At 38.4% G+C, this 15,484-nt stretch overlaps 1 protein-coding gene across 2 annotated transcripts in view; it reads left to right on the forward strand.

The window, feature by feature from the left end:
* The window catches only part of CNTN4 (contactin 4), a 3,809,844-nt gene that overhangs the window by 2,734,283 nt on the left and 1,060,077 nt on the right, over positions 1–15,484 (forward strand). The gene's annotated exons all lie outside the window — the stretch shown is intronic.

Raw genomic sequence — 15,484 nt, forward strand, 5'->3', positions numbered from 1 at the left:
GGAAAGAGCAGCTTGCTTTGCAGCCTAGTCTGCCATAGTGTTTCCCTTACTTTTAAAAGAGTCATCAGACTGGTGAGCTGCAATTTTAATAACAGCAACTTGTTTTGGTAACAAAAGATGTTGTAACAACATGTCGACATAAAATGCATTTTTGATAATAGTACCACCAGATGTAAAGAATCCCTGTTCATTCTATAAAGTGCCAAAGTCATGTACTACACCATGTGCATAGTGGAAGTTAGTATATATATTGACTGTTTTGTTCTTGGCCAATTGGCAGGCAGTAGAGAGAGCTACTAATTCGGCTACTTGAGCTGATGAACCAGATGGTAAAGTTCCAGTTGACAATACAGAGTTTTTGCAAGCAACTGACAGCTGTCCATTTTGGTTGTGCAGACAAGATCCATCAACGAAAAGTACCAGATCTGGATTTTGTAAAGGGACGCCCTGGAGGTCTAACCTAGGAGGAAAGGAAGAGTTAACAAGAATAAGACAGTCATGGGGTTTACCCTCATCCAAGGTGGGGATTAATGATGTTGGATTAAGTGCCGGGCATCTGACAGTTTGGAGAGCAGGGTTAGCAAGTAAAATTAATTTATATTTCGTCAGTCTAGCAGGAGATAAATATTGTGTTTTTGTCTTTAAACGTAGGGAGTGAGCTGCATGACGGACAGCTAAAAAAAGGTTGTGTCCTAAGGTAATGGAGGCTGCAAGGTCCACTAGGAAGGCTGCAGCAGCGACTGCCCTCAGGCATGCAGGTAATCCAGAAGCTACCACATCCAATTGGGTGCTAGAATATGCTATCAGTCGGTACCCTCTGGTGCGTTGTTAGGCTAAAAGACCCAATGCCACCTTATTCCATTTACTACAGAAAAGAATAAATGGTTTTGAGTAATCTGGTAGGCATAGGGCAGGCGGGTTGGATAATTGTACCTTGAGTTGTATAAAGGCATTCTTGTGTTTCTCTGACCATGGAAGAGGCTTGGGAGTATTGTTTTTTTAATAAAGCAAGTAAGGGCTGATTAATTTTTGAGAAATTAGGGACCTACTAGTGGCAATAGCCAGCCAGTCCCAGAAACCCTCGGCGTTAACACTGGGTAGTAGGACGGGGTGCATTTTGGATGGCCATTATGCAGGAGGGCAAAACTCTGAGAGTAACATGCAAGATTAAATGACCCAAATATTTGACTTTGGGTTGACAAAACTGCAGACTTTAAAACCCTGATGAGCCACATACCTCAAAATGGCAAGGGTGTCCCATTTACACTCTTGTGGAGTAGTAAAGGCAATGAGAATGTCACTGTCGTACTGCACTAGCTCTGTTTCGGCAGGAAGAGCAAGGGCATCTAACTGTCACTTCTTTTCTCTGGAGAAGAGATTATGTGACTCCACATACCCCTGGGGAAGTCTAGTCCATGTATATTTCTGCCCCTGGTATGTGAACGCAAAAAGATATTGGCTATCCAAATGAATTGGAATAGAGAAAAATGCCGAAGAAATGTCTATTACTGAGAAGGTGGTGGCAATTGGAAGGATGCAGCTCAAGATGGTAACAGGATTAGGCACAATAGGGAAGGCTGGTAGAACAGCCCTGTTAACTGCTCTGAGGTCTTGAACAAACCAATACATTTTCTTGCCTGTTTTTTTAACTGGTAGAATTGGATTATTGCATGGGCTAATGGTGGAACTATAATACTGTGTTGCAATAATGATTGGATTACTGGAGTGATCGTGCTTCCACCTGGGTGGAAAGAGATTATTAAGGTACCTTGGGCAATGCTGCACCTGGCCTCAAGGTGATTTTTGCTGGATCCGCATAACGTAAGAGGCCCACATCATTGTCATGGGTGCTCCATAGTGATGCAAGGAGAGTGTCTAGTGAAGGGTGAAAAGGAGCAGGTTGCTCTTGACACTGTGTGAATACCATTTGCAAATAGTTTGAATCAGCCGAGGTACATGTTTCTAACATGACATGGTCTTGTTTCTCCAGTGGGATTTCCAGAAAGATTCCCTCTTTTGTGCAATAAATTGTGCACCAGAGTTTGCATAGCAGATCATGGCCAAGTCGATTCAATGGTGCTGACATGCCAACTAAAAAGCATGATGTTTTGTTAAAGGACTCAGACTCACTGGTACCTGGACTGTTTTGGGATAACTTATGGGGACCCCGGAAACTCCCATGCCATTAGTGGTGCTGCCAGAGAAGGGAAGATTTTTAGCAGCTTTTAATATAAGCATAGATTTGGTGAACCCCATATCTATTAAGAAAGGAATAGGATTATTTTTCACAGTTAATGTTACAAATGTACCTTGCTGATCAATTGGAACAAATGTGAAAAGTTGCTGCATCTGTTCAGGGGAGCCCTATAGTGACTGTTGGGCATCAGGCCAGATGGGATGGGTACAGGAGGAGTCCCAAGGCTAATTCTGGCCTGACTGAGAATTGCTCCCCTTGTCTAAAGGGGTTGCCTGGTGAAAATTTTTGAGAGAGAGGTGGTGGTTGTGGTGCTAGGTATGGACAACAGTCCCCTCCAATTACCAATCTGTCCGCAGTTGAAACAGAGGTTACTATTTCCACCACCATCCTCCATTTGCCTCCAGACTTGTTGTCGGAAGCCATTATTTGCAAGGAGTTGCTGAGAGTGACCTTGCACTCAAAATCCTGGTCCATTAAGGCCTTGTCTTTCTGAGCAATTTATCCCTCCTTGGCCCCGCTGCCCAAAGGAAGAGAACGTATGTAATTGGGTCTGAAGAAGCTGGTTCTGTTTGCCCTTTTATTTTCTTTACCATAAGGTCAGACAGATACTGAACCTGGGTAACTTGCTCATGCAAGCCCAGGCTGGGCCAATTTAAACACTCCTTCAACTGATTTCAAATCAGGGGTAGAAGACCATCTACAAAGGTAGCAGACAGCCTGCTGGCTGCGGGACTTCCGTCCGTTTGGTATACCCTGAGTCGGCTTCAAAGGCATCAGTAAGGCATGACAGATAGGAGCCCAATGGTTCATCTTTATGTTGCTGAATGGCCTTAATCTTCAACCAGTTGGGAAGAGGGGGGAAAATAGCCATAATGGCATCGAGTATATGGCTCCTGTCTGACTCAAAGCCATCATTTCCCGTTGTACCATGCTGCAAAATGAGATTTGGGACATTTGCATGGTTCTATATTCGTTTTAAAAGGTCAACTGGCACAGCATATTGCAATACCACCCTTACTTCTTCAATGGTGGGGTTTTGAAGGCTAACATGAACAGCCAAAATTTGTTAGAATTTTGCTGGGTTAGACCATATGGGTAGGAGCGACTTCATGATTACTTGAAAATCTACTGCTGACCATGCCTTGATGACAGTTATGGTAGAAGGAGCAGTTTCATCTCTACCATGTGCAGGGTGTGGGACTTCTCATAAGGGGAAATACTTCATCCTTCTCAGATGAAGTTGAGGAGGAGGTGTCCTAATCAAGTCAGGATTGAACTTATTTGATCTTAAATATCCTTTTCCAGTATCAATCAGAATTGGAAAGTGCCCTAGTAGTTTCTGTGTGGATTTTGAGCTCCGCTTTTTTTTGCCCTTAAAAAATTAAAAAACATTAAATTTGGATCCCAAGATCTAATGTGTACTGCTGGGCCAGTATAAGGTGTGGATTCATCTCTAAGCTGAAGTCTGGGGTTGAGCTGGTCTGTGCTTTGACTAGCTGCACCATCACAGGTAGACGTAACTTGGGAATCACTTACAGTAGGTGCAAGTTGATCCGCACCTTGCAGCAGCTGTGGTTGTTGAACAAGTATCATTGGTAGGGTGCCGGATAGGCTGGAGTATGGCAGGTTGTTGCATCTGCTGTTGAGGTGGTGGCTCATGCACCTGTGCCTGACCCATTATTTCATAAGCAGGTAACGCAGTTGGTTGGGGCAGAGTAAAAACATATTCTTCCTCGGAGGATTCAGTTGAGCCTATATTTAACTGACATAAGCCAACTACGGGGTACAATCCTTTGTATGGCTGGGTCTCTTAGGGTTTTCCTTCTACTATTCCCATCTTATATTCTGTATGATTTAATGCCTTCACTTGCCCTTTTAATTTGTCTTTATTAAATTTTAAGCTTCTTACTATGGAGTCCTTTTTTCTATCATTTGATTTCACTTGCCAATCATTAAAATCTGCCCAACATCCTGGCAGTACCCTTTTCCCTTTTTCTTTTAGTTTCTTTTGTAAATTATCCAGCACATCTTTGTCAAAACTGCCATTAGCTGGGAAGCATAATTTCCCATCATTCTTGGTGAGAGTAACCCAATGATTCAGATACAGACAGCTTTCTCGTGAAACTTTGTAAAACATGTAGCCGGCCGGAGTTCCTCTTTCTGTCTGTAACCCTTTACCTGCACTCACTCACTCCCATGTTAAATGGTAACCCACACTCATATGTATGTCGCCAGAAGATTATCGTTTAACCCTCACTCATTCAGTAACGAATCATTCCACCTACCTTTTGAAAGTTCCACGAAAGAGAGAAAAAAGTAAAACTTATAATGTAAATCAGGCACTTGCAAATGGCTGAGGTCCCGAAAGACAGAACCATCTGTGGGCCCATTAATGAGACATCAGCCATCTGCTTGAGCCCATCCCTGGATTTCTAATCAGAGTCACGGTGCCAACTGTTAAGAAATATCAACTGATAATACAGTTACTACTCAAATAGTTAATCATAAATTAAAGAACACCCACTACAAGTTCTCTCTTTCGTAGACACTTTTATTAACACACGTGTGGGAGATCCAAAGTCAATATATGGAGTCTCCCCGGGCAAAAGAAACTGTGAGCTTATATACACTTAGATAATACTGATGCTAAGTTGACAAGGTACACCAATAGATAATAAAGGATTTGCATATACCTATCAGGTAGTTCCCCATAAGCATTAAGACACACCTGAATACTTATTGCTAGGTAGAAAGAGAAAATTGGACATAAGTCCATATAAGGACTTGTTTCCTTGACCGAAATATTTTTTGATCACAGTACTTACTCCGTGCAGTCAATTACGTACTGTTAACCTTCAATGCACCTGCTTTTGACCTTTCAGATTTTACACATATCATGTACCCAAATATTAAATCCTTACTATATTTCATCTCTATTTCTCTCTTTCTCTGTCTACCTCTGTCTTCCTTTCTGTCTCTCTCTCTCGCTCTCTAGATTATGAGGAAATCTGAGTAAGATAAATAAAATAATTCAGTGGTTATCAAAAAAATGAAAGGAAAAAAAGCTTTAGCTAACTTTAGTCAGACAACATATATCTTTAAGAAAGTCAAAGACAAGATTTTACAAATATTTTTGCATTGCAGAAACATAGTCAAGCCTTTCTGGAATATTAACATGTCCCTTTGCAATCCCAATGTATTATGAATCTTGAAAACACAGGATAATAATCTACTCTGAAAGCTTACTCTGAGTAATACTTCATCAATGAATGGAAGAGTTGAATACCAGCACACAATCATTGAGGCTATGTATTATTCAGAAAATGGGAGGCACACAAAGTGTGGTGACCAGCAACATGTATACAGTTTGTTCAGCTGCTCTGGACCCTGGCAGTCATTCATACTGAAAACTCAGAACTGGGTGATTTATTGGGATATACAACAGTAGTTTACATTCTGTTATGGTAGTGAAGAAATGACAGCACATATGCCTTCTGTTCTTTTCCTGTCCCACTGTGGTTATCAGCTAAATCAGGAGAGCCAAAGACCTAAATACTATTTATGTTGTGCGTTACCCCTGCACTTTCGTGGCACTTTTGTAATTATATATATATTTGTAGGTTTTGTGCATTATTTCTCCCACAGATTTATATTTTGCACAACCTGTTGCTTCTGCTTAGTATATTGTGCTGTGCTTGGGGAAGCAGAGTTATGTTGTGAGGTTTTGAGATACTCATACTGTTTTGTTGCAATCATAGTTGCTACACGGTGAAGTATAGGAATATTGAGACTACTTTGCAAGGAATGAGGCTGCTACATATTGTAACATAAACCTGCATTGTAGCATTTGGACAGAGAGATGGACATAATAAAGAGCAGCATGTACTTGTGCTGAGATGTGGACAGGGAGGGGGCAAGGCTTCAATGTAGAAGACTGCAGGGTAGCCAGGAGTTTTGGTACCAGCACATGGCTAAGGAAGAGAGCTACATGTTCATAGGTAAGTATTAGACTAACTGGTCGTTCAGACCATTTTAAGCCTAGCCAATTTCCCTTATTGTGTTCAAAATAATGTATCCCTTTTGGTTATAGATTGCCCTTACCCATCCCATGATTAATAATTATATATTATCCCTAATGAGAATAGCTAGGATTAAACCATAGATAATTTGTGGGGACCTCTGCATGGGATAAAGCATTTAGGTGTTATCTCTGTCCATTAGTAGTACAGGAGGAAGTTCTGAGATCAATTTTCTTTTTCCCATCCATAGATTTAAGTTTTGCTTGAATGTGGACAGGGATGAACTTTGTTTTATGTGGATGGGGAGTCTGTTTCACAGCAGTGGTATCCTCCATGATACAGACCCATCCCTTCAAACCATTCTGTTGATGTTTGCAGAAGAGGTTTAGATCCCTAGAGCAAGCACTTTTTGATGCCATTTGACATGCTGATGTGCAGTAAATCCATTAGTAATTCTAAATATTTTAAGGCTCTAGTTAAGAAATAGGTATGCTAGTAGTGGTGTTAGCAAGATATATTTTAAAACTATGTGTTGAGGATAGAACAGTTTAACCAGAAACAGCCTCTTTAAATCCGGCTAACTATAATCACTTTGAAGAAAATACAGTTTCATTAAGACTGCACTCAGTAACTGCACTCAGTACGGGCTTCCCCATGCACAGGGCCTCATCCTTTGACTGTCAGAATATTATATCAGCTGTACTGGCTCTATGGTACAGACAAATGAAACACACTGACTATACCCCAAAGGATTCAGGAAAAACTAGTCTCGCAGACACTGGAGGGGCAGCAGGTGTGGGAGTGAAGATAAGAGGATGGCACTCCTCACCCATCCACAGGGGAAAAAGCAGCTAGGCTTACTGTTCTCCTGAAACCTAGTGGTGGCTGGGTGATGATAATGGGTTTTGCCAGAAGCATTAAGCCTGGGACAGGTGTATTCACACCAGGTAGTGTATTCTGTAGTCAGAATCTGGCATAAGTGAGTGCCTGACTTTTTAGGAAGCTGTTATTATGGCCACAATCTTTAGATGTTTTAGGGAACAAGGAGTTAGGATGAAGAAGAAATCCCTCCGTCACCTAAACTGAAGTAAACGAGCTAGGCAGGTCTTTGTGTGATAAGGAGTGGGAGGGCTTTTGATTGCAGGCAGCATGGACAAAAAGTATATAAACGCTAATATCTGTCAGTCTGTCCATCTTTCTATCTATCTAGCTATCTATCTCTCTTATCTATCTATCTGTTTTAAGTGGAATCTAAGATTACTGCAACTGAGGAGACTTGATATTTATTCCAGTGCAGTAATCGCACTATAAATATACAAAATCATATGGTTTTAAACTGCTGCTTTGCATACCATGCAGCTAAACTTTTATGCATGCATTTACTTGCTTGTGTATTGTACGAGCTACTGTACATGACTTTCGATCTGTCAAAGGTGCACCACAGAATATAAACTTATTCATTGTGTTGTATTCCAGAAACAGTGACATGACCTCCAAATATCTTTATGCTAATAGGTCAATCACATCACCCAAGTCATCTTACAATTCTGAGAAAGTGCAAAGACTACAGTTTCATTCTTGCTTAAACTGTTAATTAAAATAACGTGCTCTCAAAGTTGAATGACTGCCTCTAGTATAAACAGAGCTGTAAAAAACTGGGAGTGGCAGCTATAGCTGTCTGTAATTCATCTTTAAAGATATAGGTAGATGTGCTTTGGTAAAGCTGTATTTATGTTAGAAAGATAAGTGTTCCGTGAGAAGGGCAATAAACAGTTTGGCTAAGAAAGGATGTGCCAAGGTAGTTGCATATTTTATTCATACTATGCATCTTTGGGACACTTGAGCCATATTCTAAAACACTTGCTGTCATTGTAAGTGACTTAATTCGGTGTAAGGCCTATCTATAAACAGGCTGACACTCGTGACCAGATTTCAAACGTCTTGCTTTCAGTGTAAGGTTTCACATACACTGAGAGTTAGTCTTTTCGAATCTGGCCCTTTATGTATGTTATAAATGACAAGTATGCAAAATACTAGTTTCTGCTGTGCTACTTTGAGAAAAACGTCAGTGTAATTTACCATATGAGGTGAAATTTGGCCTTAGCAAATCTATGCTGCTTAGTTCACATCCTTACTGCATAATGTAGAATTCTTCATGAAAACAGGTCAGGGTCTTGCATTGTTTCAGTGTTTATGCAGTTGAATTGTTGTTACTTGGATTTACCTGATTCGTGCAGCTTTTAGCAGCTCATTGGAAAAACAGAACATATAATGCTATTTATTTTGGTACATATTTATTCAATGAAATTTTCAGTAGCTTGTTTTGACCTGTTTTGCTTATGTTCCTTTAAAGTGGGAAGTGGGGAGAAAAGTTCTCATATATAGAGTCAGTAGAAGTGAAATAATACATGACATGATTCCCATCTGCTTACAAGAGTTACAAATGGTACAACCAGTTAACAAATGTGCAGAAAACAGACTACTGGTGTTATTTCGTTGAGTGACATCTTCAGAAGGAAAGTTGTTTAAACAAAGTATGTACATGTGCAGAAATAGACACATAGCAAAATATATGCAATGGAACCAGTAAGAAGTGAAATTATAGGGAAAAAGCTGGACGTGAAGATATAAGACAGAAATTATTTTAAAAGTATGATGATAAAAAAAAAAAATTCTAAAGTGGTGTAAGTAATAAGGGGGAGGGCTAGGTGAACGATAGCCAAGACCATAGGAGTGAGATAAAAGCAATTGTTTGGATACTTTTATCAGAGCAAAAGATGTTTGTTGTAAAAGACCAAGAGAAAAGGCAGAGGTTAGATGCCTATAAGGCAAACTGAATGAGACAAAAACCAAAAGAGATTTTCGATAAGAGGGTTTTGAAGAAGGGGAAGAAAGAATGAAAGACTGCCATTGAAGACATTAGTGGAAACATAAACAGGGTAGCAACTTGCCCTAGCAGGCTTCAACATGATATTATCAAGTAACATATTAAAAAGGTAGTTAAGGCAATGTAGATGAGAAAATTATCCATCATATTATGCCACATGCACACGTATTATTATTATTATTATCATTATTATTATTATTATTATTATTATTATTATTATTATTATTATTCATATATTCACACTAGTATTTTTGGTAGATTTTAAAATGACTAAATAACTAATACTTCAGCTTTTTTACACCCAAATTTCCATGTTGTAAGAAAATACGTGACTTAATGCTTGCACCCTGTTTTGATGCACTTTTGGTACACCAAATTCTTTGGCAGTCAGCTTTAATTGCTTGTTGGATGGTGTCATGTCAAAAGCTGAGTCAAGATCTTTTATGAATCTTCTTAAAGGTAAACAGAAACTGAAATAAACAAGATCACTGAAGTTTTGCAAACTGACACACACACACACACACACACACACACACACACACACACACACACACACACACACACATACACACACACAATCTCTCCAAAAGGAAAGAGATAAAGAAAGAAAGAAGTGTAAATTGCCGAGCACTATGGCTTAAAAGAATTGCTTTATTACACTATGTCAGCATAGGCAAATACAGAAAGCTTCTGTGAATATTTAATTGTCTGCTTTTTAGCAGTAAAATAGTATGCATTCTTAAATAAAACTGTAATAAGACTGGAATTCTTTGGTGTTTTTTTAATGTGTTTCATCTGATAATTACTGTAACCCCATATTTTAACAGATGGTGCCTGTCTAGCATTAGTCTCTTAGGACTGTGTGTCAAAAATATATTAGTTAGCCTTTTTCTTGCAATACTTAGTTCTTGAATCACAGAGAAGCAGTTTATGAATAGTTCAGGTTGATTTACAGCTCACTGAAATAGCATGTAAAGTCATTAAACGCTGGTTTACTTTTTCCTAATATAACAGCTATCAGTAATATCAGCACATATTTGATTCTCTGAGGATGCTCCATATATCATGCAAAAAGTACGTAAAAAATGACATATTGTGGAATAGTGGTAACATTTGATTGATAATATGCAGAGAAAAATTAATATACAGTTTTCCAAATTTAACTTAGTGTCTAGATACGTTTATATCTATATCTAGCCATATCTACATATGTAATATGTAGTATGTTTGCGTGAGTATATATATATATATATATATATATATATATATATATATATATATATATCATTAAATATGTCAGACTCAAATACTGAACCTCAAAACGTCTAACAAAAACACTGAGAACACAACACATTGAAAACTCATAATACTGATTCACAAAATAGTTGAAAATTCTATCCAACTAAAAATACCTTATATCACTTTGTCCCCCTGCACCACTTTATTCATTTGTATTAAATCTAATGCCCCTGTGTATACACAAACACACACACACACACACACGCACACACACACACACACACACACACACACACACACACACACACACACACACACACAAACACATTTCATCGTGAAAAACTTTTTAACACTTTCCCTAAGAATACTACACAAGACAGAAGGACATGCAATATGCACAATACCCAACCTGCAAAGCAATATGTTTATCCCCTTACCTAACCCTAAACATAACTTATGAACACTCATACATACACACAAGCCAATAAAACCTTTTCAAACATTAATTTGCTTGTACTCTTGTACCTACAAAAAAACTAGAAAAATTAGCATTCTGTCAAATGTGCATTCAATATTTTGTGCTTTCAATGTTTTTCTCCCCATCAAAAACTTTTCAGTCAAATGAGCTTTAGATATTTTGAGCTGTAACTGTGTATACACAGATATGTATTTATTTATATATAATTTAGCCATTTATTTAGATTACTGTGGAGGACAGGAATATGCTAACTAAAGCCTTGACAGTAAGAGTGCCACTGAACTATTTTTATCTCAGTTTCATTTCTTCGAGCTGTTTGGATTTCTAATACCATGATGGGAATGGACTCCATTCCTAAGTCAAAGTATGATTAAAGTTCGTGAAATTAGTAATGTTTCAGTCTTTGATGTTAGCCAAAAGTGGTCGCAGCACCCGCAATGTGCCTAGAACTTACTCCTTCTACAATTCCTATGGAGTTACGTGTCAGTAGCATATATAAACAAGGTTGTGAATTCTTATTATGAGACCCATTGCACTACTGTTGGAACTGCCTTGGTGTCCTCCTTGCACATTGCCCTTATTGGCCACAAATCCTGGTATTTTTTGAATTTCTGTCTGTACATAGGACACAGTAGTGACTGGGTGTAACAATTTCAGTGATCAACGCTTCTTTTTCTTCTTTTCATAGACTACTATATCTGTTTTTCTCACATTTATTTGTTTGAACTTTTGGGGAATGGGTGATCCCATGTGATATAAACTTCATAATTCTCTATAATACTTTGTGTCTCATGTTTCCAGTACTTTCCAGCTACTTCAGTATTTTAATGTTTGCACAATCCCCAATGCAACAGTCTTGCCGCATTATTATGCCTTTCAGTATACAGGCCCTCTGTGATTAGTGTATCACACCCATCAACAAGATTTGTGATTGTTTCCAATTTTGTTTTACAGAACCTGCATGTCTCTGTTTCTCCAACATGTTCAAGGGACTTTGAAGCCATCTTGTACCTAGTCTACTATCCTGGGCTGCCAATATTAACCTTTCATCTTTCAATTTATATTCACCTCTCCTTAACCATTCCTGCATCAGTTCCCGATCAACATGAAGTTATTCCAGGAGGTTTCTGCAGCTGACTATATTTATACCTTTTCCATATTTATTGCCTTCTCATTTGATCTTTTTCATCATATTCTTTCTTTTGTTTTTTGGCATGTTCAGTTGCTGCCTGACTTTTGTCTATTTCTGGTTTGGTTTCCATTCCCACTTGATACTGATAAGCTTCTGTTAAACAAAGCAGGGGAGTCAGATTTGTTTTCTTCATGTTTCAAAATTTTCATTGTTTGGATCTGGTGAGCTCAGCAGATACGTATGCAGTGCTATGATTTCAGATCTATGCATGTGATCAGTTTCAAGGAGGCCCATATATCCTTCAGAATGAGGAATACATAATATTGGTATACACTGATTTTTTATATATCATTTGATAAGCATGAAGCATTTTTTTTTTTGTTTTCCTGTCCAACTGATCCAATACCTTTTGGGTCCAGGTAGTCACCCCAAAACTATAAGTTAGAATAGGGAAAGCAAATTGGTTTATAACTTGGACTTTGTTCCCGGATGTCAGGGCTGTTTTCAGTATTAGTTTCAGTCTTCTAAAATATTCCTTACTGAGTTTGGTTCACATTTGTTCCTGTTTTATTGCTGATCCTTCATGAATTCCCAAGTATTTATACACTCCTTCTTGTTCGGGTTCCTTTATATTATATTCCTGTTCCAGACTGATGTTTTTCTTGGAGCTGCAGCTTTACTAGATTAATTGTTGGTTATGCACATATATCAAGACCAAATGACATTCCTATTCTATTTTATTTATTTATTATTTTATTTTACATTTGTTAACCAGGATAGTTCGACTGACTACATGTCCATTTTCAGCCCGGGGGAAAAGCCCCAGTTAACAAGTAACTTGGGCATAATACAACAAGTTCAGAACATAGTAAACATGCATTAATATGTAGCTATAAATGAAATAATTACATACATTGAAATAATAACATATATTGAGATACAGTTTTACATGAAATAACAGTTAAGGTTTATTATACATTGTAAGTCATATTAGGATATATCAGGATACATAAAGAGTCATTAGGTAAATTTCCCAGCTAATTAACATGGCAAAGCTTCGTATCAGTAGTAAGGTAGTTGAAGGTAGGTAAATGATGTTATTAGCAGGGTAAATGTGGGGGAAGCAGGATCAATCAGGGGATGAGCAGAAGCAGGTCCAGTGATCCATTAAGTGTGACTTAACAGCTTTTTTGAAAGCTGTATGAGAGGATTCAAGAGTTAAGGCTGATGGGAGAGCATTCCATGATTTAGCAACATGAATAGAAAATAAGGAAATGCCAGCTGAGTTATTTACATTGGGGGCCTTAAGTAGGAGCTTGTCACTTGATCAGAGAGGTCTTGAGGTGGTTTCAGGCATAATTCTCTTTTTTAATGATGGCACCCTGTCTGATTGCGTTAGTATTTTATGAGCTAATGCAAGTTGGTTGTAGTGGAGGAGGTGCAGAAATTCCAGCCAGTTGAGCTTTTTGAGAGAAAGACAGTGATGGGTTTGATTGGCAAATCCAGTGGCAAATCTTACAATCTTATTATAGCATGAAGAAAGCTTGTTTAGGTCAGACTTGGATAGGTTAGTTAGGCTGGGGGATGCATATAATAGTGTTGAAAGGAGATGCGGGTGAGCAATGGTAGCTTTGGCATTATGGGATAGGAAAGATTGATTCCTGTAAAGGCAGCCCAGTTTCTTATGTGTGTTTTTAATTATCTGATTTACATGCAGGTCAAACTTTAGGTTGTTATCAATTTCCACTCACAGCAGTTTAGTATGGGAGTCAGGGGCAATTAATTTTGCCATTGCTGGAAATGATACTAAAGGTTGGAAATGGTTTGATGATATGGGTGGGGGGAAACAGTAACAACTTAGTTTTTTTTAGGATTTAATATTAGGCAGTTGTTAATGAGCCAGTTTTCAATTGAAGTAAAAGTGGTCTGGGTAATTGTTTGTAGTTCAGAGAATGAGGATGCAGAGCAGATATATGTAGAATCATCTGAATATTGGATGATGTTGTTGTCAGGACTAGCAGTATTCAGGTCATTGATGAAAATGGAGAAAAGCAAGGGGTCCAGAATAGAACCTTGTGGGACCCCTATGGTTACTGGTAGTAGAGAGGATAAGCTTTTCTGCCATTGAACTGCTTGTTGTCTTCCCTTCTTTTTGAAACCAGGCAATAGAGTGATTGTCTAAAGCTAGGTTTTGTAAAGAGTGTAACAGTTTTGAGTGGTTAACCATGTCAAAGGCCTCTGACAGGTCTAGGAGGAGTGCAGATGATAATTTATCATTATTTCGTGAAGATTGATGGTCTTTGTAAATGTTAGTAATGCAGTAGTTTTGCTGTGGGCTGGTCTGAAACCATGTTGAGATTGGGATAGAAGTCTATTTTTAGTGAGGTATTGCATAGGTTGCTTGTGAATGCAACGTTCCAAGATTTTGGCTAAAGGAGAGAGTATTGCTACAGGTCTGTAATTGGATATGTCAGGGGAACTACCACCTTTGTGCAGGGGGATTACATGGGCAATTTTCCAAATAGGGGGAATAGTTGATTCAGTTATTGATCTATTAATAAGGATTGCAACTGGCACAGCTATGGCATCTGATGCAATTTGAGGAAATTTAGCTGGGAGTTGATCCACGGCTAGGGTTGTAGGTTTTAGTTTGGCTAGTAGTTTTCTGATATAATTGGTTGGTGCTGGTTGGAGGTTAAAGGAGAGGCCAGATAGAGGGGAGGTTGGGGGAAGATTGGTTGTGTAGTTTGTAGTTGGTCGGCAAGGGTTAGTATGGTTTCTGTAAAGTATGTATTAAAGATGTCAGCTATTTCACTTGATTGGTTGTTATTGGTAACTGTTGGGGATGTGGTAGTAGTTTTGCCTGGTTGCAGTACTTTATTTATCCCTGTCCAAAATTTTTTCGAATTTCTTTGATATATTGTTTGTAAATTAAGAAAGTCGTTTTTCTTACCCAAGTACACTAATTTTTTTGTGTTATTCCTAAGTTCATGGTAGAGCTGCTGATCTGTAGGGGATTTGGTCTTTCTCCAGTGATTCCAGAGTTTATTCCTTTCTGTTCTTTTTATTTTGGTTTCATTTATTAGCCAAGGTGCAATTTTTTGCCTGGATCTAATGGTCCGATCTGGGTCATGTCTATCCAGGATAGACAAGAAGATGGTATTGAAGTGCTGAACTGCCTCTTCCAGTGTTAGGTGGTAAAGTATTATAGTTTTTAAGTTCTACATTGAAATTTATGGGGTTAAATTGTTTCTTGTTTCTAATAGTTTGCAGGACTGGTATATGTTTATGGTGAGACTTGCGTCTTAGAATAAAGGTGGGTTGGTGGTCACTTATAATATCAGGGAGGGTCCCTGATGTATAGGGGTTAGGGGTGTTATTAATGAGGATCCAGTCTAAGATACTTTGTTTTTCACTTCTGATGTCTATTCTGGTAGTGGTATTAATCACCTGTTTAAAGTTATATAGGTTTAGGTGTTTGATTGGGTTCATAGTGGAACAGGTGTTCCAGTTGATGTTAAAGTCTCCTAGC

Source organism: Protopterus annectens, chromosome 7.part0 (assembly GCF_019279795.1).
Source record: "Protopterus annectens isolate FY-2018-M chromosome 7.part0, PAN1.0, whole genome shotgun sequence".
NCBI classification, from domain to species: Eukaryota; Metazoa; Chordata; order Ceratodontiformes; family Protopteridae; genus Protopterus; species Protopterus annectens.